The sequence below is a fragment of the Miscanthus floridulus genome, chromosome 19 (genome assembly GCF_019320115.1).
Source record: "Miscanthus floridulus cultivar M001 chromosome 19, ASM1932011v1, whole genome shotgun sequence".
Lineage (NCBI taxonomy): Eukaryota > Viridiplantae > Streptophyta > Magnoliopsida > Poales > Poaceae > Miscanthus > Miscanthus floridulus.
This window is the reverse complement of record NC_089598.1, coordinates 2,499,092-2,512,767: the sequence shown is the minus strand read 5'-3', so window position 1 is coordinate 2,512,767 and position 13,676 is coordinate 2,499,092. Positions and strand designations below refer to the sequence as shown.

At 47.2% G+C, this 13,676-nt stretch overlaps 1 non-coding gene and 1 pseudogene across 1 annotated transcript; both read left to right on the top strand.

Annotated features, from left to right (window-relative positions):
* The first annotated feature begins 4,119 nt into the window (after window positions 1–4,119).
* On the top strand, window positions 4,120–5,331 carry LOC136528800 (uncharacterized; annotated as a pseudogene).
* An 8,125-nt stretch (window positions 5,332–13,456) lies between these two features.
* Window positions 13,457–13,527, top strand: TRNAG-GCC (transfer RNA glycine (anticodon GCC)). The gene has a single exon. It is a non-coding gene; the product is annotated as a tRNA-Gly (tRNA).
* The last annotated feature ends 149 nt before the right edge of the window (window positions 13,528–13,676 follow it).

The following is a 13,676-nucleotide window of genomic DNA, read 5'->3' as shown; positions in this document are numbered from 1 at the left end:
GTGTGACTATAGAAAAAATTGGAACTTGTTAATTGTCTTTGTGCCAACACGGTTCAGATTTGTTAATTGTTTTAGTGTCGTTAGAGATCATGTCTTTTTGTTACTCTGTACTTGTTTCTGCGACTACTATTGTTGACTAAGTGATCATGCCTAGGTTCTACAAGCATGCATACTAGAAGTTGTTCTTGTCAAATGATGGCAAGTCTTCTGTCAATTCTTTAGAACAAACAACCAAGAAGCTTATGATTATTATTGCTTTGGATGGTTGCTAATTCAGTCCTAAGAATCCAAAGTGTCTGTAGATTTCTATGTTGGTAAGGACATCTGCTATGATCCTCATAAGTCTTTTCTCTTCTCTTGCGGCAGGACAATTCATGTATATTGTTAGTTAACTTGAAAGTAATGGATACTGCTTATTTTGCACGCCTGCAGGCTGTATTTATCATTCACATTCGTGTGTGGCTAAGGAACTTCAATATAGAAGATTCATCTTGGTAATGGCAAGCAAATCTTATTTTTGATAAATGAGGTATGAATTTTGAATGTCACATTCCTTCCATCTGTTTGTTGTTGTTCTCCATAGTTCTCTGTTCCCGTTAAACTCTCATGTTCATGAAAAACAAACAAATAAAACACTAAGTTCATTAGTTGCAATTAGGAATAGTGTAGATTGCAAGTATTTAAAGCTGCAACTGTAGGTGTCATAATATGCAATATGTGGAATTTTGATTTACCTCATGAGTATAATTGACATTTACATTGTAGATTTTTTTTCAATAATCAAATTGGGTTGTGGGCCAACAAAAAGTAATATTTACTAGAATCATATAAGCTCTATATTATCATCACATAATACTGAAGCTCCTCTCACCAAGCATGTAGCAACACCCATGTATGTTAATTGTACTAAGATGAGGCAAACCTGTTGTGCTATCACTTAATATCCAGGCACCATGCCACTTGAAATAATTATTCATAAACTCGTGATTTCCCTCTCGCGGTTTTTGAATTTTGAGGAGGGTTTGACCAGATTGAGATGCATGGAACCGGGTCGTAACTCTGGTCTAGTGGGCATAATTGTTTTGGGGCGTAGGAACCATTCCAGTTTGCCAGTTGTGAACTGTGAAGTTTAGGGGCCTATCAATGTCAGAACTAGGAATGTTGATCATGCTTTATTAATCATTAGAGTCTGGCAAGTGCCGAATAATGGCGCACTTGTTAAATAGCCGAGTTTTGGTCCTCAATTTAACCATGTCAGCAACATGTTTCATCTTCTAGACTTCTTTAGTCTTCCGATCATTCAATCTAATGATTACCTTAGCTATGACAACAAACTATTGTTTCTTGTGATTTGTGATTGTGCTTCCATGGATAAAATTTGTAATCTGTCCTTGTATAGGAAAAAAATTGTTTATTGTGTTTTGTGATTGTGTTAGCATAGAAAAATTTTGTAATCTATCCTTCTATAGAAAATAATTGTTTCTTTGTGATTTGTGATTGTGTTTGCATAGAAAGAATTTGTAATCTGTCCTTGTATAGGAAATTTTTTTTCTCTTTTGATTTTTTATTGTGATTGCATAGAAAAAAATTGTTGTATTTTGTGTTAAAACTAGTTGGAATCTGTCATTTGTGATTTGTTCATACACAAACCTCTCATTAGTACAGATCCTGCTATTGCATCTCCAATAGCAGGATGTGCTTGTGGCAACTCACACATGTTGATATAGACAGGATCATGCAAGAATGGTTGTTGTAGTGTGCCAGCAGGTGCTTGTATCTTTGTTATTCAATCTTTGTTAAGAATGCAGAAATGAATAACATATTCTATAGCAGATGCAGTAGTGGGGGGAGAGGGTGACCTTTGATGGGCACTCCGGTGAATCTCCTGTGTGCTCCAAATTAAGCTATTCTATAAATTTAGAACTACCCGATGGATACAACACTCTGACCAAATCACATAGAATTGGGTTTGTGTTACTGTGTTCCAAAGGGCTAGTTTGCGGCTGCCGACCGACACTTTAGAACATAGTAGTTCTAAAGTGATTGTTGAAGTGCTCAGTTTCTTCAGGCAACAATTAGTTTAGATCATCTAATACATGTGATTGTTTGCGCTTGATTTTTAATCTCACATTCATTCCATCTATTTGTTGTTCTTTTCCTAGTAGTTGAAGTGCTCTGTTCCTGCTAATCTCTCCTCTTCATAAAAAATACAAATAAAATACTAAATTAATTAATTGCTATCTGTAATAATGTAAATTGCACAAGTCGGGAAACACAATTTTAGTTGTTAGCATACACAATTTACAACATAGTAGTTTCTCTATTGATTGCCACAAGTTTGTTCACGGAGGGTGACTAAGGGCCTAAGGTTAGGCTGAATGGCACAGTCAATGGACCCGTATTTCATTACATACCTGTTCATTGTCAAAACGTTGTTGTAGCCTTGCAAACTAATTTGTTAATAGGCTTTTTGTGCTAATAGAATATTAGATGTAGGTGAAGTAGGGGATCCAACAGATTTGAAGGAGCATTGCTAGATGGCATAGGACAACATAGTGTTAGTTGTGGCTCCAAATTAAACTTGCCTACGGATGGCATGAATGATACTATATTTGCATTGTTTTGCTAGGCGCAATCATTCTACCATGCTCGGTAAGAACTTTACAGACTGGTGCAGCATTCGAAAAAATGTTAGCGCGTATGACACTGCTTCTGGTACCGAGTTTACCAGTATCTGCCTCATACTGGTCGTAGGTATTGATGGGTTTCAGCACCTGTAGATTAGATGAGAGTGTATGTTTGCTCAATCTAGTCTGAACATGTATTTGCCATTGCTACGGTTTTCATGCTTTTAGCCACTGCCTGTTGTCTGAACATGTTAGGATTTGAGTGAACTGATTACTGACCAAATAGAGAAGTGTGTTTCTGTTATTTCTGACGGTTATTGCACACATTTTGTACTAAACTTGCAAATTTCCTTATTTGCAATTTGTATAGGTGCAATGCGCAATTTTCGATACCAAGAATAAAAACCCATTTGTCTCTGTCCTTCTATAGAAAAAAATATAATTTGTTAATTGTGATTTGTGCCAATATAGACCACATTTTTGTCCTTGTATCTCTGTTGTTTGTGAATTTTGCCATTGCCTGGACCTAGATCACTGTCTGGTTCTCTTATTCCCCACCCACCCTCTCAACCATTCTCTGTCTCTCTCTTCCCGCCCTAGAAGCAGCTAACAACTATAGATAAACCTTCTGTCTGTATGAGTTCTTGTTGCACAGTGCTTGTTTCTTGTGATTTGTGCCAACGCAATTTTTTGTGACAGTACTTGTCCCTTCAATGGTTATATTCAAAGACTAGCTGAACTGTAGGAGTAAATTTAGCTAATATTTGTTCTTGATCTGCGCTTGTGTTGGGCCATGTGCTCACTACTTTGGATTTTTAGTTTTCTGACCTCTATTAATTGGTGTCCTTTGCATTTATCTTCAGCAATCTGAATTCAAATAGGCTATCCGGATATATCACTAATGAGATTGGCGCTTGTTCATCACTCAGGATGTAAGTTGAACTTCGAGTATCATGTTTATTTGTGGTTGTGGCCTGTAGGTTTTAGCATACAGTGCTTTTATTCAAACTTGCCTTTTGTGTTTAGGGACTTCTCCTTCCAACAACTTGGATGGTGACATATCATTTTCAATATCAAAGTTGCGATTTTGTTGGTGTTTGTGATTTCTAGGATATTGAAGAAAACCAGGTGATGATTGGTGTGATCCCATCTGTTAGGCAATAGAATATGCCGCAGCCCCTTACCATATGCTGCGGCATTTGTAGCCATAATTAGTAGATGTAAATCAAGGATTAGTTGCTATAATTAGCAGATGTAAATCAGGGATTAGTTACTATATTTAGTAGATGTAAATCAAGGGAATTACCCTTGCCTTGTAAAGCAAGGCCAACCGGCCCTATATAACAGAAGGCACCCCCTCCTATTGAGGTGTGGCAAATTGCCTCCCAATTCTATCTTTCTACATGGTGTCAGAGATCCGGGTCTCGATCTGATCTCCCGGCCCCTCTCCACCTTCTGCCCAAACCTCCTGCGCCCCCCCACCCCCCCTGCCATGGACACCACCGCAGCCATCTCCTCTGCCACCAGCGGCGTCCTAGGGGCCGACTCTGCCCCCGCCATCTACCCCTTCTCCACCATCAACATCAAGCTCCACGTCCCCATGACCCTTGAGTTGAAGCCCTCCAACTTCACCAAGTGGTCGACGGCGTTCCAGGCCACGTGTGGGAAATTCGGGCTGCTGCATCATCTCGCCACCGCCTCCACCTCGCGCCCCACCGACGAGGCCTGGACACAGGCTGACTTCTGCGTCCGCGGATGGATGTACAGCACCGTCTCCGACGCCGTCCTCAACCTCGCCATGACCGACAACACGCAGACGGCGAGCGCCCTTTGGACGGCCATCAGCACCGTGTTCCAGGCGAACAAAGCTCCTCGCGCCATCTTCTTGAATCACGAATTCCACTCAATGACTCAGGGGGACCTGTCCATTAACGCCTACTACGTTCGCATGAAGGAGAAGGCCGACGAACTACGCGACGTCGGGCAGCCCGTATCTGAGCCCAACCTCGTCCTCAATCTGCTGCGCGGGCTCAACGAGGTCTACTCCACCGTCGCCGACACCATCGCCGAAAAGCAGCCCCTCACCTTCGCCGACGCCCGGCACTAGCTCCTTCTCAAAGAACTACGTCTGCACAACGAGGAGAAAGTGCGCGCCACCACCGCCCTCCTGGCTGCTGCCTCCTCTCCTGGTGGTAACCAACGGCAGCAGCAGGGCGGTAACCAGCAGCAGCAGCAGGGCGGCAGGCGGCCTAACACCAAGACGGGCGGCCAGCAGCCCTTCCCAAACTCCTACGGCGGCTTCTCCAACACCTCCGGCAGCACCAATACCAACAAACGCGTTCCCTAGGGCTTCAATCCCTGGACCGGCGAACGTGTGGCCCCTGGAGAGCACGTCACCCCTCCTGGACAGCGCCGCCAAGGAGGTCTTGGCGCCCCTGGAGGTCCTGGCGCCTAGGCTGGGCGCAACCAGAGCATCCTCGGGCCTTCCCCGTAGGCCCACACCGCCTTCGCTCCGCTCCAGGCGTCCTCCGGCGGCTCCAACACCTCCACCAGCACCTGGGATGTAGCCAGCCTCATTGCTGCTCTGCAGAACATGTAACTGCAGGGCAACTCGCCCTGGGTCGTTGACTCTGGCGCCTCCACGCACATGACATCCTCGGATGGTATGCTTACCCAACGCCTCCCCCCTCCATCTCCTCAATAACAGTAGGTAATGGCACTAGCATTCCTGTTACGTCTAGAGGCCATTCCGTCCTTCCTACACCTACAACAAATTTCGCTCTTAACAATATTCTTGTCGCACCATCCATAGTCCGCAACCTGTTATCTGTCCGTCAGTTCACTCGCGACAATAGTTGTTCCTTTGAATTTGACGCACATGGTTTTTCTGTTAAGGATCTCAGGACAGGACACATGATTCTCCGCTGTAACAGCGACGGGGACCTATACACCATGCCTGCCGGCACACCTGTTGCCCCATCTCATGCTCTCTTGGCTGCTTCGTCCACACTGTGGCATCAACGTCTCGGCCATCCAGCCCCTGCTGCATTAGAACGTCTTAATAAAATTAATGCTGTTTCCTGTAATAAAGTGGACCGCTCCCTATGTCACTCATGTCAGTTAGGCAAGCATACGCGTCTACCCTTCAGTTCCTCGCATTCCATAACTCATGCACCCTTTGAACTTGTTCACTGTGATGTATGGACTTCCCCCATCAACAGTCTGTCTGGTTTTTCATATTACTTGGTATGTTTGGATGATTATAGTCACTACTGTTGGGTTTTTCCGCTCCGGAAAAAATCTGAGGTCCACCAACACGTAGTCGAGCTTGCTGCGCTTGCCAAAACACAATTCAGTCTTCCCCTAAAATGTGTTCAGGCCGATAACGGCACTGAATTCATCAACACCGCCACCACCAAATTCCTCGCTGCTCAAGGCACTCACCTCCGCCTCTCCTGCCCCTACACATCACCCCAAAATGGCAAAGCCGAACACATCATCCGCACACTCAACAATTCCATTCGTACTATGCTCCTTCATGCCTCCCTGCCGCCCACATATTGGGCTGAGGGGCTCCTAACAGCCTGCTACCTCCATAATAGGCGCCCATCCTCCTCCATTCAGCATGAAATTCCCTACACTCGACTGCATAACCAGCCACCAACCTATAGTCATCTGCGTGTTTTTGGGTGCCTCTGTTACCCCAACATGCAAGCAACCTCCAAACATAAGCTCGCCCCTCGCTCCACAGCATGCGTCTTCCTCGGATATCCCCCCTCGCACAAAGGTTACCGCTGCCTCGACCTATCGACCCGTCGCATCATCATCTCTCACCATGTCATATTTGACGAAACCACTTTTCCCTTTGCAGCCACCTTAGACACCTCCTCCCCCGCTTCCCTTGACTTCCTCCTCAACGACGATATGGTTTCGGTGCCTTGCCCTACTGTTGTTGCAGGTGGGACTCTCTCCTCGACGCCTGTGGAGTAGCCTCCCTCAGACGTTGCGGCATCGCCTTCTTCGCCACCGGGCGGGCATGGTCACGTGCCCCCGCCTGGACCCAGCGTGGTTCCCTTCCCACGGGTCTACGTCCGCCGCTCCTGTACGACGACTACGTCTGAGCCGGCCGCTGCCCCAGCAGCCCCTGCGGCTCCTGACGCCCCGGCACCACCTACGGCGCCCTTACCAGCACCGGCGGCATCTCCTGCTCCGCCACCGCCACCGCCGCCGCGTGTCACCCGCACCATGACGGGTGCCATCCCTCACGTCAACTATGAAGGGCTGGCGGCCACAATGTCATCCTCCCCATCATCGATTCCGACGAACTACCGCAGCGCACTGGCCGACGCCAACTGGCGTGCCGCGATGATGGATGAGTACCAGGCCCTCATCGACAACAACACCTGGCAGCTCGTTCCGCGGCCCCCCGGCACCAACGTCGTGACGGGGAAGTGGATCTTCCGGCACAAGTTCCATGCCGATGGGTCCCTCGCCCGCCACAAGGCTCGCTGGGTTGTCCGAGGCTTCTCCCAGCGTGAGGGCGTCGACTACGACGAGACCTTCAGCCCGGTTGTCAAACCGGCCACCATTCGGTCTGTACTTAGCATCGCCGCGTCCCACGCCTAGCCGATTCATCAGCTGGACGTGAAGAACGCTTTTCTTCATGGCCACCTCGAGGAGACCGTCTACTGCCAGCAGCCGCCAGGATTTGTTGACCCTAGCGCCCTAGACTACGTCTGCCATCTGTAGAAGTCCTTGTATGGACTGAAGCAGGCTCCGCGGGCCTGGTACCAGCGCTTCGCCACCTTCATCCGACAGCTCGGCTTCGTCACCTCCGCCTCTGACACGTCCCTTTTCATTCTACGAGAGGGGACAAGCCTCTCCTACCTACTACTGTACGTCGACGACATCGTTCTCACCGCCTCTTCCTTGGCTCTTCTTCAGCGCATTATGGCTCGACTGAGCTTCGAGTTCACCATGACGGATCTTGGCGCCCTCCACCACTTCCTCGGCATCACTGTCACACGCTCCTCAGATGGCCTCTTCCTCTCCCAGTGATAGTACGCTGTCGAGCTTCTTCAGCGCGTGGGCATGGCTGAGTGTCATCCGACCACGACACCTATTGACACTCATGCCAAGCTATCCGCGGCCGACGAGGATCTATTGTCAGAGAAGGACGCATCTGAGTACAGGAGCTTGGCGGGGGCTCTCCAGTACCTAACCCTGACTCATCCTGATCTGGCATATACTGTTCAACAGGTGTGCCTCTTCATGCACACCCCACGCGAGCCTCACCATGCGCTCATCAAGCGCATCCTACGCTTCGTACAGGGGACTCTCTCCTCGGGTCTTCACATTGGCACCGGGTCTGTCGACAAACTGACTGCCTACTCTGACGCTGACTGGGCAGGCTGTCCAGACTCTTGACGATCCACCTCCGGCTTCTGCGTCTATCTCGGTGACAATCTGGTTTCTTGGTCCTCCAAGCGCCAGACCACGGTGTCCCGCTCCAGCGCCGAGGCAGAGTATCGGGCCGTGGCTCACGTTGTGGCTGAGTGCTGCTGGCTTCGACAGTTACTCCAGGAGCTCCACATCCGGCTGCCCTCCGCCACCGTTGTCTTCTGCGACAACGTCAGCGCCGTCTACATGACAGCCAACCCCGTCCACCACAAGCGAACGAAGCACATTGAGATCGACATTCACTTCGTCCGCGAAAAGGTGGCCCTCGGTGAGATTCGGGTTCTCCATGTGCCCTCCTCTCACCAGTTCGCCGACATCATGACTAAAGGGCTTCCGACAGCACTCTTTCGAGAATTTCGATCCAGTCTTTGCGTCCGGGAGCCTCCCGCTGCAACTGCGGGCGGGTGTTAGGCAATAGAATATGCCGCAGCCCCTTACCATATGCTGCGGCATTTGTAGCCATAATTAGTAGATGTAAATCAAGGATTAGTTGCTATAATTAGCAGATGTAAATCAGGGATTAGTTACTATATTTAGTAGATGTAAATCAAGGGAATTACCCTTGCCTTGTAAAGCAAGGCCAGCCGGCCCTATATAACAGAAGGCGCCCCCTCCTATTGAGGTGTGGCCAATTGCCTCCCAATTCTATCTTTCTACACCATCAACATTGTCATAGCTCTCAAATTTGAAGATCTAAGTTAGTTTTTATCTGAATAAAGAAAATAAAAAAAATAAAAGGCACCAGCAACAAATATTGTCCTAGCTCGTGTTTTGGCGAAAGATTTTTGGGCTTGCAGGGCAATTAGATGGAAGCGCTTTCTCCTTATATGTACCAGATGACTGGCCTTTGGTTCTTGTAACTTGCCTAGTCTACTACAAGTTAGTTATGCAGTAGTCTACTTGCCTAGTCTACTGCAAGTTAGTTCATTCTTTACTCAGTAGAAATTATTATGCCTTTGTTGTTATGCAGTTCATAATTTCTTCTCCGTAGACTTGAGTGTGTGTATCCAACAAATCATAATGAAATACTAATGTCTTTATTTATAATTGCATTTTTCAATACTAGAAATTGCATTTGTTGGAATGCGCAATTTTCGCAGTTAGATTTGTGATTTTTTGTGTTTGTGCCAACACTGATTAGTTTGTTTTTTGTTTAGATATAGATCAGGCATTAAATCTACTTACAACATGCTTCACATGCATGCAGCTTATATTGTTCACTATCATCAGAGAAAGAAGAGGTCTGTAATTCACTGTGTTCGCTCTATTCAGTTCTTGCACGATTTGAATTCTTCTTAGGTTGGCCACTTGATTAGGTTGTGCAATTGTGATCTATAAGGCCTAGAAGTCATTCAGCACTTGGAGCAAGTAGTAGGGGAACTGACCAGCTAAACTGGTGTCTCCATACAGCTGATCTAACATTAGGCAAATGTGTCTCCCTTAGCAGATCAAGTAGTTTTTGGTTTTTGGTGCATTTTTGTGCGGTCTTAGCTAAGGCAGTAATAGTACAATCTGATTTGAGCACATACACAATGGTAGTGCTACAGTCTATAAGGCCTACAAGGCATTGAACACTAATACAATTACGGAATTTGTACACAACAGAGGGGAGTTTACATGCCTGATTTTCTTGCAAAGTGGTGTGTGATTCAATCGGCCATGTTTTTTTCTTCCTGGAGGGTGCAATGAGAGTTGTAATTGTCTGGTGTGCTTCTATGTCTGTTTATTGGACCGATAGGGTCATTTTGGGTCAAACAAGCACCAACTTCAGTTAACGGGTATCAGATCATGCGCCCGTTAAGGTTTGGCAGGCCCGGTAGCCACATGTGTTGGGTTTGTGGGTTTATTCGCGGACCCGTTAGCCTTGGCAGAAGAAGAAAAACAACACAGACCATTTGAACCCTTGGATGCAGATCCAAGGGTTGTGCTCGTCGACTGAAAAAAGCTCTATATTTCAGTCGACTGGGATATAGCAAGTCCCTTTGTTTTTATATATAAAAAAATCCTTAAAAGTTCTAATTCTAAACATACATGATCTTTTACGTGAAAATGACTCATGAGCTACATCATCTGCACACGGTGGACAAACAAAATAATAGATACGTCAGTAACTGCATAATGAAAATAACAGATAGATGATGAGGTTAGTCAAGATAAGAATAACTTGATCTCAGAGAAGGGCATGGGTATGAATCTGTTTTGGATGGAGCGTGGACAAAATAAGCCACTACAAAACTCCAGATTAATGATTAATCAAGCCATTACAAAAATGTATACCATTGTTTTAATAAGCTAAATAAATACGTGATAGGCCGTAGTCTTCATTCTTCAACAGTCAACACACACATCACGTATTGAAGAGCATGATATTTTTATAATTCTAGCTCATCCCCGGCATCACTGAGCGTGCGCCGACTCTGTTCATCCCCAATCAACGACGGTTGTACCAAGATGACTTAGGGGTGTTTAGTTCACCCTAATTCCAAACTTTGACACTATGCAAAAAGAAGATTCCCCGTCACATCAAACTTGCGGTACATGCATGGAGTACTAAATATTGACGAAATTAAAAACTAATTGCACAGTTTGGTTGTACTTTGCGAGACGAACGTTTTGAGTCTAATTAGTCAACAATTGACCAATTATTAACAAATAAAAACAGTGTAGCTACAGTAGCTTTGCCGTCGCCGAATCGGGCAAACTAAACGTGGCCTAAGGCACCGGACAACTCCCTAAAAAATCCTATAAGCACCCACCAAAACGAAACGAGCTGCCGGATCCACAGTGCCCGAGGGTCCCAAGTGGGACACGGAACCCCACCGCTTCACACGGATGGGGAACGGTTATAAGTTCCAACCCGCATCATCGCCCCCATTGCAATGCATATCCAACCTCGACATCTCAAGGTCAGGGGAAGAGAAGGGAGAGAGAGACCTGACGGATCGCGGCCGCCTCTCGCAGCGGCCTGCGTGGGAAGCGAAGCGAAGGCGCGGAGCACGAGGAGGATGACGACGGGCTGGAGGCGCGAGATCGCCATGGGCGCGGGAGAACGCCGCCCACGGGAACAGGAGAGAGGGACTGAGGGAGGTGGGGGCTGGCCGGGTGAGGAGCGACCGAGCGAGGCCGCAAGCGCACCAGTGGGGCGGCGACCCGGACACGGCCAGTAACTGGTGGCCGAGAGCCCAAGGGGAAGCAGGATCCGCTTCCGACGGAGATTTGGATTTCAAAATCGTCACGCCATCCGTTAGCAAAACAGCACCATTGGTCTAGTGGAAGAAGAACAGTACCCTGCCACGGCCCAGAACAGACCCAGGTTGGATTCCTGGCTGGTGCATTTTTTTTGTTTTTTATTATTTTCATATGTTCCTCAACTTTCTTTAATTTTTTTTGTTTAGAAGAAACTTCCTTTCATGTTATACATTTCCATCCATTTTCATTGCGGTGTTTGTTTACCTTATTATTATGTTTTGTGTTCCTCAACTTCCTCTCATGTTATACATTTATATCCATTTCATTTCGTGAACACATTTTCTTGTGTATTCAATTCATGATGAAAAAGGCCAACCAGGCTCGATCGCACGTCATTCTGCAAAAAAAAAAAGGGGGAATATTTTTATTCAACTCGCTGCATTTTACATGTACCACATTGTTTCAGTGACCAGTTGAGGTGCATGAATATGATCCATTGTTTTTGCTCAAATAAACCCAAAAAAACAAAAATGAGGTGTAACCGTGGCACGACAGATGCTCCAAGTCATAACTCGGAACAAAGGTAGCAACTAAGAATGGGTTCAGGCGTTCAGCAAGGTACTCCAAACTCCAGGATGGTTTACCATCAATCACCAAATGCAAAGATGGCAGCTCTGGGTTGCTACAGGAATTCGTCTGTACCAGATGAGAAGCCTTGTGCATGTCACCATAGGAATAACTTCAAGCACAGGGCTCAACAGCACTGCTCAGGCTGCAGTGCTTCGGTCTCTGGAAATCTTTTTAGCAGGTGCAATCATTATGTACTCAATGGAATAGTTCAGTCCGTTCGCTTGTCGTATTTGCTTTATAAGTCATGGCTTATCAGCCAACGAACAATATTTTCTTTCACACAAAACCAGTCAATAGTACTTTCAGCCATGGCTTATCAGCCAAATAAGCCCAAACGAATGGGGTGGTTGTGTTTGGACTTTTGAGTCGGTAGCTTCTCTCGCTAATAAAATTTATTTCCAGGGCATGGAATGGATGGGAGAGAGAGATGTGATGATTTGGATTGTCAAGACTCTGAGAAGATGGAGCCCAACGTTCAATCAAGAGTTGGAAGTGAAGATAGAGATGATTATACCAAAGCTGGACGAGTGGGCGAATCAACCACCAAGAATCGGCCGAGTTCCGAAGGCGTAATCAAGATTGGAGTTGTTGGACGTTCAGTCTTCGGAGTGGGTCTACACAGATGTGAATCGGCATGAAAGTGAACTAGAGTCAAGTTGAGTGCCTTAGAGCATCTCCAGCACACTATCTAAATAGACTACCTGTCCCAATTTAGACAGTGAAGGTGAAAAAACCAACTCTCACAGACTACCTACTAAACCTAACAAATTTGTTGGCTACCCAGATCCCCCTCCCAACACGGCCCCCAGAGACTACCTATTTCTCGTTCGCTTGTTTCTTCCCCGCGCGCCTGAGCCCAACGCAAGGAGCCCGCCGCCGCCGCTGCAGGAAGCCGCCGCCGCGCCGCAGGAGAGCCCGACGCCGGCGCAGGAAGTCCAACGCGCCACAAGGTAGCCTGCCGCCGCCATCGGCCCTTCTCCGTCGGATCTGCGGTCGAGCCACCTCTCCAACCCGCTGTCCGAGCCACCGCACTGTCCGCTGTCAGGAGCCTACGCCGAGCCTCGACGCCAACACCGACCCGAAGCGCCCCACCGCAGACGGCTCATGGAGCAGCCACAAATGTGCCATCCACCGAGCGCATCTCCACCTTGGCGAGCCAACTAGATCCGCTTCGCCGGGCCGGAATCTCCCCGTACATCGCCGGCGGCCTGTGCGACCCCGTCCGACGCGCCCCTCCATGCCCCTCCTCCGCCATGCCCGAGTTCATCTACGAAGGGGAGATAGGGAAGAGGATGACATGTGGGACCCACACGTCATTCTCTAGAGGACGAAAATGGGTAGTCAGTTTTAGGTAGTAGTACCGGAGTTGAGACCAAAATTTAATTAGTATGAAAATGGATGGCTATCAAATAGAGTTTTAGGTAGTCTATTTTAGTTAATGTTGCTGGAGATGCTCTTATAAATTGTAGTCGCTAGTTATGATGGCCTCTGGCCTGTTTTGCACTTTTGATATAACACACAGATGCGTCACGTCAAAACAAAACACAATAGCACCAGTGGTCTAGTGGTAGAATAGTACCCTGCCACGGTACAGACCCGGGTTCGATTCCCGGCTGGTGCAAATTTTTATTTTTTATTTTTTTTCTCAACTTGTGTGTTTGGAGCTAAACGATGCTCTCAGCCACAAGGGGCGCGTTCATTTCAGGATGAAAAGGACAACCAGCCTACAAGGGGTTCATTTCAGGATGAAAAGGACAACCAAGGCGGGCA